Genomic DNA, 13,363 nt, shown 5'->3' with positions numbered 1-13,363 from the left:
TGATCTGCCTGCCTCGGCCTCCCAAAGTGCTGGGATTACAGGCGTGAGCCCCCACACCTGGCCAAAAAAGAACTTTTAAGAATCAGTTACTTCATATTTTACCCTATATTGTACTTCTAGATTTGAAAATGTCATGTAATAAACTCCAACAATTCTTCATTTAACTTTGCTTTCCAGGTACAACCAAAGGAATAATTTCTTTGGAGGTGAGATTTTCACCTTATGACAGTGGAATTTTAAAGTTCTCCCTAAAAACATCCTATAGGTTTGCAGTGTTTGTATATCTTTTAGGATTAATTATTTCCAATCACAAATACACCAAAGTATGTGTAGAAAGTGTACAAAAATGTAGCCAACCTACTAATATTCTATATTGAAGAATACTCTTATTCAGGTTATCTATTTGGTTCTTGCTAGGATTAGGGCTTATGTTTGTACGTTGCCAGAGAGAGGGTGCTGTAAGAGTTTTTACACTGTGGAGTTGGAAGGATAGTAAGTTCACTGTATTTATCAAAGCAAAAGAAGATGATGACAATGATAAAGAGGAAGATGAAGGATGGAAATAAATCGAATCTGCCAATACCTTTACTTCAGTGGGAGGATGTTTTCAGCCAAATTCTACTTTCCAGATAATTATCTGAATTATCCACTTTAAATTGTAAATCAATTTCATAAGTTGAGTTCAAATTAATGTTTTGTAGATCAGCCACGAGGATAAACCTTTTTTACTTTAGTATATGATTTATGGCCAGTTTATTCCATGTAAAAATTTAAGTCTCTAGGCCAAAAAATGAAACTTGTAACTACTTCTCATATAATCACTCTCGAAAGTGATTTCTGCTATTTATCAGTTGAACGCGTTTCTTTCCAGTTTGTATTTAAATCTTGTGCTTATGACATGCAGTGACAGATCCAATTAGCTGATTTTTCTATAGGTGAAAAAAACCTTGGTTACTTCCAACTATGTGGAATGATATGTTAGTGCAATTTATCTCAACAAAAATGGCAAAAAAGAAAACAGCCTTCTGAGTAGAATACTTTTATTTGATAGTTGCTGACCTGCCTTTATAGTTCACATCACCTTTTAGTTAGGTTTGTGACGTGACAGATAGTGAACTTAGAGAGAGAAAGAGAGGGAGCAGGCAACAAGGCAACAGATTCAACCTTTTATCTGAGGCCACAAATGTGTCATCAGGCTTTTTCATAAATGCCTGTTTCATTTTGGTGAAACTTCTGATAAAAGTCAAAGAAGTACAATACCAGTGTTAGAAACAATTCCAATTTTTATTCAAATTATTGATTGCAAGAGCATAGCTTTTATTAAAAAAAGCAATACAGGTAGTTAGAATAAATTTTACATTTTGGTATGAAATTTTCATTGGGATTTAGAATGCAATTTTTGCCTCTGCAAAAAAGTTTGGGCTGAATTACACATACCATTTTTAGATCCTTGTTTGAGCAGAAAAGATTGTTACTTGGCTGACTCATTATTGGAAAAAGTTTGTGCATGTGTGTGTATGTGCATGTTTGTGTGTGTGTGTGTGTGCTTTTGGACACTGGCACATCTCTCTCTCTTAACAAGCTTTTAGGCCCCGGAACAGGAAAATTCACTTTCTCTATTCTATGATTGATTTGGTACCTATCGGTAGAAAAGTAGAATATGATCCTGATTGTATATCCATATGCAGTTGATCACTGAATAACACAAATTTGAACCTGTGGGTCCACTCATAGGCAGACATTTTTCATTAAATATATTGGAAAATTTTTTGGAGATTTGTGACAATTTGAAAAAAACTTGCAGATGAATCATGTAGCCTAGGAATACTGAAAAATTTAAGAAAAAGTTACATCATGAATGCGTAAAATATATGTACACACTAGTCTATTTATGTGTTAATCAACTACGTTATTGGTAAGGCTTCCAGTCAATAGTAGATGTTATTAGTAAGTCACTTTTTTGGGAGTACAAAGTTAGAGGTTGATTTTTGACTGCATGGGGGTTGGTGCCCCAACGCCTGCTTTGTTCAAGGGTCAACTGTAAATATATATATATTTTGTATTTGTACTACATATATATTTGTTATGTATGTATGACATATAACATATATAATTACATAATATATTATGTCATCATATACATCATATATAATATGTAATTACATATATAATATGTATATATGTATTATATATAAACAGCATATATATAATAGTGAGAAGAGACTGAATTGTGCTTGAGAAGGAAGCAAAAGTTTGAAGCAGCAGCAAAGGTTTGACAGAAAACTAAACGGAGAGATGATTCACGAGGTCAGGAATATTATATATAATTTATTATATAAATTTTATAATATATAGTATGTATTATAATAGATAACATATAATACATTGTATTATCTATTATATTAATTTTAAATTAATAATTATACTATACAATTATATAAATATGTCAATATGTATATAATACATATTAATAAATAAATATATGTATATAAAATATATATATAATAAACTATAAATTACTTTATTATAATTAGTATATTATATATAGTTATATATTTATATTGTATTAAATTATCGTATTATATGTATTATATTAGATATATTTATGTATGTTATATACATAATATATAATATTACATACATTTTATATTCATAATACACACATAATATATAATAATATACATATATGCAATATATGTAATGTATATTATATATTTATTTATGTATACATTATATACACATATTGCATAGATGTATATACTATATAATACAAATATATAGTATATATTTGTATATATGTATATATATTACATATAAGTAATATATATATTTTTTTGAAAGGAAATACTATGTACTGTAGAAGATGGAATTTTTGTTTGTTTGAGGTGGAGTCTCTCTCTGTTGCCCAGACTGGAGTGCAGTGGCGCTATCTCAGCTCACCGGGACCTCCACCTCCCAGGTTCAAGCGATTCTCTTGTCTCAGCCTCCCAAGTAGCTGGGATTATAGGCATCCATCACCATGCCCAGATAATTTTTTGTATTTTAAGTAGAGATGAGGTTTCACCATGTTGGCCAGACCGGTTTCGAGCTCCTGACTTCAAGTGATCCACCTGCCTCAGCCTCCCAAAGTGCTAGGATCACAGGCGTGAGCCACCGTGCCTGGCCAGAAGATGGAATTTTTAGGTATAAATGAAATCCATTGCTCAAGACCCAAAAGGGAAGACAGCCAGCAGAATCCCATGCATTTTTTCAATAACAATGGATTTAACTGTTTGTCTTCATTAGTCTGTTAAATTACACACCCACTCATGCATTTGTGAATTATGTTTATTTCAAAATGCAAAATAGGTGTCTGTTCTTTCTCAATGCTATGACAAGTCACCACACTAAGGTTTTAATTTTAGGGGAAGATCGCATGTGGCATCCTAAAGCCAGTTTTGAAGCTTAATTCTTTCCACATTAAGTAGTTGAATGAAGAGTTTCATTTAAGAGTATTTTAGTACATTAAAGTCAAATGATTTCAGTCATTGAACTCAGCACGTTGAACTGCCCTTTCAATTCTCTACAGGAAGTTATTTACCTATTTATTGAATAACAGGTAGAGTTTAGAGAAGGTTATGAGAAATTAAGTAACATTAACAAAACAGTACAAGCCCCTAAAATTCTTCTGTTAAAACATTATTATTTAGTGATAAAATAAAAGTTGAAAATGAACAATAAAATCTAAACACAATGAGAAAACATCCCCTTTTATCATGTATGTTAATAAAAGTATTGCAATTTTAATTTTATTCCAAATTTTAACTTTACTTTTCACATTCTTTTCTTTGCAGATAATCTTGAATGATTATTACTGCTGTTATTATTTTGGGGCGGGAATCAGGTTCTCTCTGGTAGGGCAGGACATCACTTGCCTTTGGTTCCACCTGGAGGGCGTGCCACAGTCTGGGCCCAGATGAGGTGTGGGCCCTGGGTGCTGAAGTGGATAGATCATATCTGTACTTAATTGTTTTATAGTCAGTGAGAAGAGGTTGAATCATGCTTGAGAAGGAAACAAAAGTTTGAAACAGCAGCAAGGTTTGACAGAAAACTAAAGGGAGATATGATTCAGGAGGTCAGAGACGAGGGTAATTTGAAAAGGACAGAAGGAAGAATAGAATCCATCAAAGGATGGTTCAGAACTCAATGCAGGGATCTGTAGCAGGCCTCAGTGATGTGGAGGAGAGCCAGGGTGCCGTAAACAGAGGCTCAGGACTCAGCCACCTGCAGGTTTGAAGGAGTCCTGCCCCCAGATAGTTTCCTGCCAGGGTGACCGACTGCCCTAAAATGAGAGAATGTAATAGCCATTTGACATCCCATTGCATTTTGAACACAGACCCCAGTTTATTAAACAAGGGAATGGAATTTAAATTTGTGAAGACCACTCTTATTATTCCCATTTTTCAGAGTTAATTATAATTGCGCCATTATTATTAGTGTGATTAATACAAATAAAAATAACACTTTAAATAAACACAATAACTTATAAATATATGCCAATTGTCAATATAATAATGTTTTCCCTTCCAGTTACAGTATGTTAAATAAATATCCTAAGAGTAACAAAAACATTTTCTGAGCACTACCATGATGGGCTACATGGGGTGTAGAGTATTGACGTTGGGTAGAAAGCTTGGAATTTCTTTCTGCAGCAAATGGAAGTGGCTTTGAGCCTTTCAAATAGAGTAAAAAAGTAAAGCATAAGAGGGAAGGCCTAGAACATTGTAGCCGGGAAAAACTGAGTGAAGGGTTGGCAGTAGGAGCATACTCTTAGAGGTCTCCACTCCAAGGGAGGAAGAGGAGGAGGAGAAGGAAGGACTAGGATGCCTAGTTTGTTTGACTCCCATCCAACTCCTCAACTGCAGTAACTTAGTGTCTCCTCACCTGGACTTGGGATGTTTAGCCTAATCCAGGTACGGGCACTGTTCTAGCTCCCAGAATTCAGGGAATTTATTAGCATTTGACCAAAATAAATTGGTTGTGAGCCTACTTTCCTGATAGCTCCAATATTAAATATTTCTTACTCTGTGTCAGGGAGTTTCTGTCTTGTGACTTCTATGGTGTCTGGGTCTATGTTTTTCCCAGGTCTCTGGCCCATTGCTCCCTATCTGACTATCTGAGCCCTCCTGTGCTTTCTGGGGATTTGGGCTAAGCCTCAGTTTCTCTTCTGCATGGGTTTTAGATAACTTTTTTTATTTTTATTTTTATTTTTTGAGACGGAGTCTCTCTCTGTCACACAGGCTGGAGTGCAGTGGCATGATCTCGGATCACTGCAACCTCTGCCTCCAGGGTTCAAGCGATTTTCCTGTCTCAGCCTCCCAAGTAGCTGGGACTATAGGCATCCACCACCATGCCCAGATAATTTTTTGTATTTTAAGTAGAGTTGAGGTTTCACCATATTGGCCAGGCTGGTCTTGAACTCCTGACCTTGTGATCTTCCCACCTTGGCCTCCCAAAGTGCTGGGATTACAGGTGTTAGCCACCACACCCGGCCTAGATGACTATTTTATAGGCGGAGATGATAGCCACAGAATGTTGGCTGAATATTGAGGGCACTTTGATCCGGATACAAGAAAGAAGCTTGTGGAAGTTACTGAGTCATCTCCTGCTGGAATAGTTCAAAAGTTTCAGCAATCCTGTATATTATACAGTGTATAATGAAGACAAGGCTTAAAATAAAGGATTCACGTTAGAATTCTCCTTAACCAAAAACAACTCCACACAACTGTAACAATTATAGCTGGAAAAATAACTCCCAATATTCACTATCTAACAAATCACATTTCTTCATTTCTCTATTCTCCTTTTTCAGTTTTTACCCATACAAATACACCATTTTCACTTAGCTATAACCATAGCAGAGATTCAAATTAGTATACCAGATCTACTCCAAAGAGAAAATATAAAGGTTTGTGTTTTGCTACCCAACATGTTGAATCAAAAGTAATTTATCCAAGAATATGCTACCACCTACTGAAGTAGCTGGTGGATACTGTAGCTCTTAAAATTACAATTTTTAAGGCTCATGCCTATAATCTCAGCACTTTGGGAGGCCAAGGCAGGTGGATCATGAGGTCAAGAGATTGAGATCATCATGGCCAACACGGTGAAACCCCATCTCCACTAAAAATACAAAAATTAACTGGGTGTGGTGGTGGGTGCCTATAGTCCCAGTTACTCAGGGGGCTGAGGCAGGAGAATGGCTTGAACCTGGGAGGCGGAGGTTGCAGTGAGCAAAGATCGCATCACTGCACTCCAGCCTGGTGACAGAGTGAGACTCTGTAAAAAAAAATAAATAAATAAAATAAAAAATAAATTACAATTTTTTAAAGTGAGCTGAACTTCCTCTGTGAGAAAAAGATGATCTCACCACCACTGGAAGATCCTCAGAAAGTGTGGAGACACTTTGGTGTATGCATTGCAAACATATTCTCAATTTTGCCTGCTGCTTTGATCCCGGACATGACCCAGACCCATCTTAAAACCAACTCCTTACAGGTTTATTCACCACCCTGCTTCCCTTCCATTTACGGCTTTGCGAGTCTAGGAAACAGTCTTTCAGTGAAGGAAACACAGTGGTCATAAACGCAGCCTAGCTGTGTGGAAGCAGCACTCAGCCCTGGCAAGAGGTATGGCTGCTGCCGCCCCTTTCAGGGGACTTCTACATGATGTGTTATTTGAATTTGAGGTTCAGTTAACACAATTTTTAAATATACATGTAAAGATTGTTCTACAATATGGAAGAAACGTAATTTTGGTGGTAGCAGATGACAGCCTAGGGGATATGAGGTGCGACTAGTTTGAGGCAAAGCTGTACATTTGGCAGAACTTGTCTCAGAATCACCTTGCCCCTTCTCCTTCTCATCCTCACAGATACTCTGTATTCCCCAACTACACCGAGAGCTCTTGATGAATTAATTAACACCAAGGTTTTAGTGGCTTCATTCCCGGCCCTTTGGGAAGGGTATAAATTTCAGAAGGAAAACCTCAGGGTACAATATTTAACCATGTCCGTGGTTCTCTAAGAGCGGAATTTCAAGTGCTGCATTCCTGGAAGGGGAGGTATATGCTGGATTAAAGGCTTCCTGACCTGCAATTATATTATGTTAGAGCATACCTACTCAGTACGTGTAAAGACGCCTTGAAAAAATATTCAAGATGTATGAAAAGGAAATTGGGGAGATAATTGCAAGACTTAGAGAAGAAATAGGGATAGGAAATTGCATATCAACTATATTGAAAGAAAGAGTATTTGTTGTGTCTGCGGTGGGAATGCTCTATGCCTATCGCCTCGTCTCAAGCACAACACAGTAAATTCAGTGATAACCAAGATCCATCGAGGCAAATGTGTCCCTCCAGGGATTTAGTGAGCAATTAAGTAAAATCACTGCTTTAAGCACTTATGTAATATTAGGGATTTCTTTGTCCTCTTGACATTATATTCCTCATTAGCAATTGGTTCAGCAGGTCTCCTAAAACTCTTCTCTCATGGAGCATTCAAAATTCTGTCCTAGTAGCTAAGGCTAAAATGAGGTGACATCATTGGCCGTACTCCCCGGACCCCCAGACTCTGCTGAGGTATGGAAACAGGACCAGGTTGGTCCTTAGTCTGGGGTCTTTGGGTCATGGGACATGTTTAGAGATAGTGTAATTTTTGACACAGAAAGAAAGAAAAATCTGCAGTTGGTTTTTCAATCACAATGTAGCTGCTAAAATAGTGCATGTCTACCTGAATAAACTTTAAAGACATACTGAAAGAAAAATAATAAAATAGTAATATTTAGTTACTTTTATATATTCATTTTCTTTCATTGGAATTACATAGAAACATAAATAAATTCCTTAAGCCAATATTCAAAGGTTCTATTCATTTTCTTTTCTAAGAAATGTATTGACATAAAAAAACTGTACTATTTAGAAAAAGTACTTAAAAAACTGTACTATTTAGAAAAAGTACTTATGGATTCAATTAATTTGGACCTATTCTTCCTATTCCTCCCCCCCCAAAAAAAAAGTTTTTTTTGTTTTTTTTGTTTTTAGGAAGGCAGCTCATTTATGTGGCAATGTAGCAGTTCATGTCCTAAGCAAATTAAAATAAAAAATGTCCACTTTTAGAAATTTTTCTTTTATGGTCTGAGTCAGCCATAACCACAGAGGATCCATCTTGTGCAATACTGCTATAAAAATTCATACAATTATATTTGGCCAAATACAAAAGATCAACTTGAGTTACATTGAGTATCTAATAGTTAGCAAAACATATCCATTGATATCGAATGCTCTCTGCCAAACATGTATGGTCTTGTTTTCATTTGCCCTCCAAGGTTAAATGCTTTGTTCTTAATAAGGTGTTCAAACACAGAATAAATCAGGTATTAGCTGTCAGTTAAATTAGTGGCAAAACTGACAAGCCGTAATTCTTGACCAGAGTATTTGTTCGTCCCTGGTTCAAATGATGATTATTTCTTTCTATATTCTGCACTTATATTCTTGCCCAAAGACATTTTCCTCTCTTGGAAAATCATAATTAGTTTATTTATTTTCAAAGGTTAGAAACCCACAGAATCATGATTAATGATGTGGAAATTAAATACATACAGGTACTGTTGCCTTTTGCAAGACACTTCATGGTTAATGAGTGCTGGTTTGTATTCTCTTCATTCAGACAGTAAAGTCAGCTTTAAAAGAATCAGTGTGGTGAGTTGATGACAATTGCCTGAGCTGAGTGAGAGGCATGGTTTGGGAATTCTCTTTGTTCTTTGCGGCTCTGTCCTGCGACACTGCCATTATCCTTTCAAGGGGAGGCTGGGATAATGGGCCTTAGAGAGAGTGACCTGGTATAGCTTGACCTGCACAAATGTGTTTGTCTTTATTCAGCTGAGTCCTTTGACATGCTCTTCTAGATGTTGGTGTTATATTGGAATGGAAGGATTTGATTACTTGGGGATCAATAGCTACTCTGGACATTTTTTGAAACATGTTGAGCATGACAAACTTGCCATTTTTGCCTTCCTCCATTTTTAGACACATGACTCTATTAAGGGAAATTTAATCCGTATGTTTCTGATTCCTTTACACTTAACTCATCAAAATGTTGTTTTGTAAGAACACTTTGAAGTCAGGGAAGCCTTTTAAGTCATTTTTTATGAGACTTTTTCAAGCCTCTTTTCTTAGGAACAGGAAGTGGCATTTAGCCAACAGTTAACAAACTCAAACACCAAAAGGTTGAAGTTGGGTTTGAATCTCTGAACCCATAAGTGTTTGAATGGACTCTTGACATGACCCATCCCGCCGTGTATTAATGCCAACGGCCATCAGAACCGTCCTGATTGCTGAGATGACTCCAGGACTCCAACCAACTGCCAACTTGTATTTCCCTAATCAGTCTGCTTCATGCTGAATTATGACTCATTTAACTTTAAAGGAACTACTTTATTACCCATTCTGCCGAGCATTCTTGTGACTTCTGTGAGAGCTATTGAAGTTGGCACTCTCCCACAGCTAGCTAGATATAACTTTTGAATCCAGTCACCAGTAAAATCACACCAGAGTTCAAGTTCACAGGACAAGTGAGTGTTGATTGACCATGAAGGCTTCTACCCACAAAGACACAGAGATTATTTCAGCGACTTGGTTTCCGAGTGGAGAAGATAACAGACCTTTTAGAAAATAAAATGTATGTTAAAATAACAAATGAGGCATCTGGCTTCAGAAGTTTTCATTTGATTTATACTCAACAGTTGTTTAAGTATAAACTAACCTCCATTTCCCAGGAAATTTATAGCTCAGACAAGCACAGTGCTGTCATGGTGGTTCCCACTGCCGAATGCATTGGCAGTGATTTCTCCTAGTAGGCTTTCAGAGGATCCTTCTAAGTCCTAATTCTGCACCTTGCAAATTATGCAACAATAAATGCCAAATAGCAACAGCGGATCTGGGTTAAAAGCTTTAAAGAAGTCTCAAAGGTAGCCTAGAAGAAACAGTGAGAAGTAATTCTAGAAACAAGAGAGTTCCAGTAATAAACACTCATGTGAAGAGAGCTCAGGCTGGCAGAAGGCTACTCCTCTTCTTTAGGGCACTGCAACTCAGCGCTATAGACAGCATCTATTATCTAGGTGAAAAAGCCTGGGGATGTGGTACAGGCCACCCCTCTACATTTCTATCAGGATAGCGTAGTGGCTGCATGCCCAGGGGCTCTGGAGTCAGACTGCCTGGTGGTTTAGAGCCAGACTCTATCACTGGATCTGTGCTCCTGGATACATGGGACAAATAATAGTACCTGTGTCATTGGGCTGTTGTGAGAATTAAAGAGGATGCTACGTGTGAAAGTCCTGGTAGAGTCTTGATAAACATCAGCCGTGATGAGGATGTGGTTGGATAGGACTAGGGAATAGTATAACAAAGGAGCGATCGCCCGGGTGTATGTTAAACAAATTATGAGCATCTCATGTTTTTTCATCTTCCTAGAAATCCACAGTCATGTCCAAGGCTTTAAGTGACAGTTGTTCCTTTATGACTCTCAAATCAATGTCCTTCCTCTAGATCTCTCTCTGAGCAAGGCCTACAAGGCCACTGCCAGCCTAACCTTCAACTCTTCTCACTGAACTATTGGCCCTTTCTGCAGCTGGAATGCTCTTTTCATGCTCCTAACTTTGCATGTGATGTTCCCTCCATCATTGGTGTCCCTACTTCTTGTCCATCTGGCACGTTGCTGCTCATCCTGCAGTGCTCAAGCACCATGTCCTCTGTAAAAGCCTCTGACTTCCTTTTGCTGATTTAAGCATTCCTCCCTTTATGCTTTTATGGCACTCTCTCGCATTTCCTTATAGCCCTCATCAAGTGACACTGGGAATCATGTGTGTGCCTGTCTCCACGCTCCCCTGTGAGCACCGTGAGGGCAGGGGCTGCGGCTTGCATCTTCGGGTACCAGTCCTAACACAGCATTTTGCATAGGGTGGACACTCAGTACAATTTTGGTGAAGGGAAAAAGTGTGTCTAAAGAAATAACAGGAAGGTGAGGTGGGCTGAAAATAGTTTTGGTTTTATCAGCACCACTTTTACTGCAGTAGACTCGACGTCATGTCTCATTTCTTCTTGTGGTCACATCTAGCGAATTCGAGTGTCCTGGAAATAGTTTTCAAGGTAGGTTTTATCTTTAGGAAAGACGTGCAACAATGCTCTATGAAGGAAAGGTGCACACTGAGTTTCTGATATGATCTACAGAGTATCATCACCCAGATGCCAAGCAGGCCCACCAGGACAGAGGCTCTTCTTGTTAGATCAGTGCCTGCCATGGAGGAGACACACAGTATTTGATGAACAGATGCATGAAAGCCAAGAATAAACGTACCTGGGTAATTAAGACGAAAGCTCCCCTGCTCCACCCACACCTTGAGGTATTTGCTTTAGTTCCCTAGAGGGAGTTTTCCGTCCTTAGAGTGACTCAATCGTGTTTAGCATCAGTCCTATCAAATGCCAACGTCAAGACTATTTTTTTCTTCATTCTCATTGCTAATGATATTGCTCCATTGTCTTCACCAGTGTGAAACTTGCATATAATCTTCAAAATCCAAGTACGTGTGCCCTGTGAAGACTCAATGTCACTAGCTGTGAGTGACTGATGTGCATGACAAGGGGTGCTGAAAGCTGAGTGCTGCCTGCTGTGAGAACTGTGGGCTCCGTTGGATACAGAGCTGCTGTGTGAATTTCAAACCCATCTGAAGCCATTGCAGCCTTTATTCTTTTACCCAGAACTGGTGAAACCATTGTAATCTTTATTCTTTTACCCAGCCCTGGAAGGTCTAGAAGCCAGTCACTTGCTGAGAGATCTTGAAACACTGTTCCTCCATGGATCTTCCGCACCAGAAATTCGGCTGACGATCTCTCTGCCACTCTCTGCAATCATTTCTCCCTCCTCGTGCTTAGCTAAGGTGGTCCTAAGTGGTCATTTTTAAACTGTTGGTCACAACCTCTTAATTGGTCTGAAATTAATCTAGTAGGTTGCAAACAGCACTCAAAAAGGAAATAGAATAGAACATACCAGTATATTTTACATAGTAAGGGTAAGTATTATTTCATGCAAGTTTTGTTTTGTTTTTTAAAACATACCTCTCTCTCTGGTGTGGTGTGTGTACTGGGTACTGATATAAAATTTATTTTTTACTCTGGGTTGCAGGAAAAGCAGTTTGATGAAAGCTCCTGCCTTAGAAACTCTGAAGCAGCCTGGGGTTTGGATGTGGATCAGGGAGTCACAGCCACGCTGTAATGCCAAAGAGCTTTCCTGCGACACTGCTGGGCACAGACTGAGGTATGTCTCGTGGCTGTTACCAATGCCAACTCTCAAGATTCTTATGAATGGAAGACAAGAATATCTTAGGTAATCTACAAATCCCCATGTCTGATTTGACTCACCTTTCTCCCTTACTTTGAGAACATCTGTTGCATATCTAGCATGTGTCTGGCAGTTCTAGATGCTGGGAAGATAATGTGAAAGTCAATGCTTGCCCTCATGGAACAGAAGATGTTTCCTACAAAGAGTCTTAAGTTCTGAGTAACTGAGTTAACCGGTTTATTTTATCGCCTCCTTTTCCCCAGCCTGTCAATCTTCTCTGATAAAAAGGCTAATAAACAGAAACCAGTTAAATAGCAACCAGAGGAAAAGAACAGGAAAAAAAGTAGAGATTGAATAACACATAATTAGCCCCTTGATATTTGAGGCAATAGGGGAAATAATAATGCCATACACATGATTAACTTCTAAAGTTGGCTAAAAAAATATAAAGGAAAAAGCAAAAACTCCTCAGTTCTATCTATGAGTCCAGCATGTCCAGAGTATTGTTGGAGTGGCTATTGTCATTGGGTATCCTGAATTTTCTTCCTAGAAAGGAAGAAGAAGGCCCCCATTTAGTTTTGATGCAGGTTTCAAATTCTTCTCTGGGAGAAAAGCTAATGCAGCAAGTTATTTTCTCCCTCGCTATTTATTTTTCCATTTCCAGTTGCTCTATGCTGGATTGTAACATTTAGGCACTGGGGAGTACAATCCCTTCAGAATAATCAGTCATAAACATTCCAGGTTTAGTTAACCATTAAGGAAAGTGGCATCTTTACTTTTTAAAGAGGAAAAAGAAAGAACATATGCTGTGATCTGTAAAAGACTTTCCCATGTTTTGTTTACGTTGGAATTTCAAAAGCTGACAATATCTTTCCTTCCTTCCTGCTCCTTGATGTAGTGAAAGGTTTTCCCTGTAAGTCTGATCATTTTAGTTGAAAATATTTAGACTATCTCCTGTACTCAAATACTCATCACAATAGAATTCCACAGTGT

Source organism: Papio anubis, chromosome 3 (genome assembly GCF_008728515.1).
Source record: "Papio anubis isolate 15944 chromosome 3, Panubis1.0, whole genome shotgun sequence".
NCBI classification, from domain to species: domain Eukaryota; kingdom Metazoa; phylum Chordata; class Mammalia; order Primates; family Cercopithecidae; genus Papio; species Papio anubis.
The sequence above is the reverse complement of the archived record's forward strand: the minus strand, read 5'-3'. Positions refer to the sequence as shown.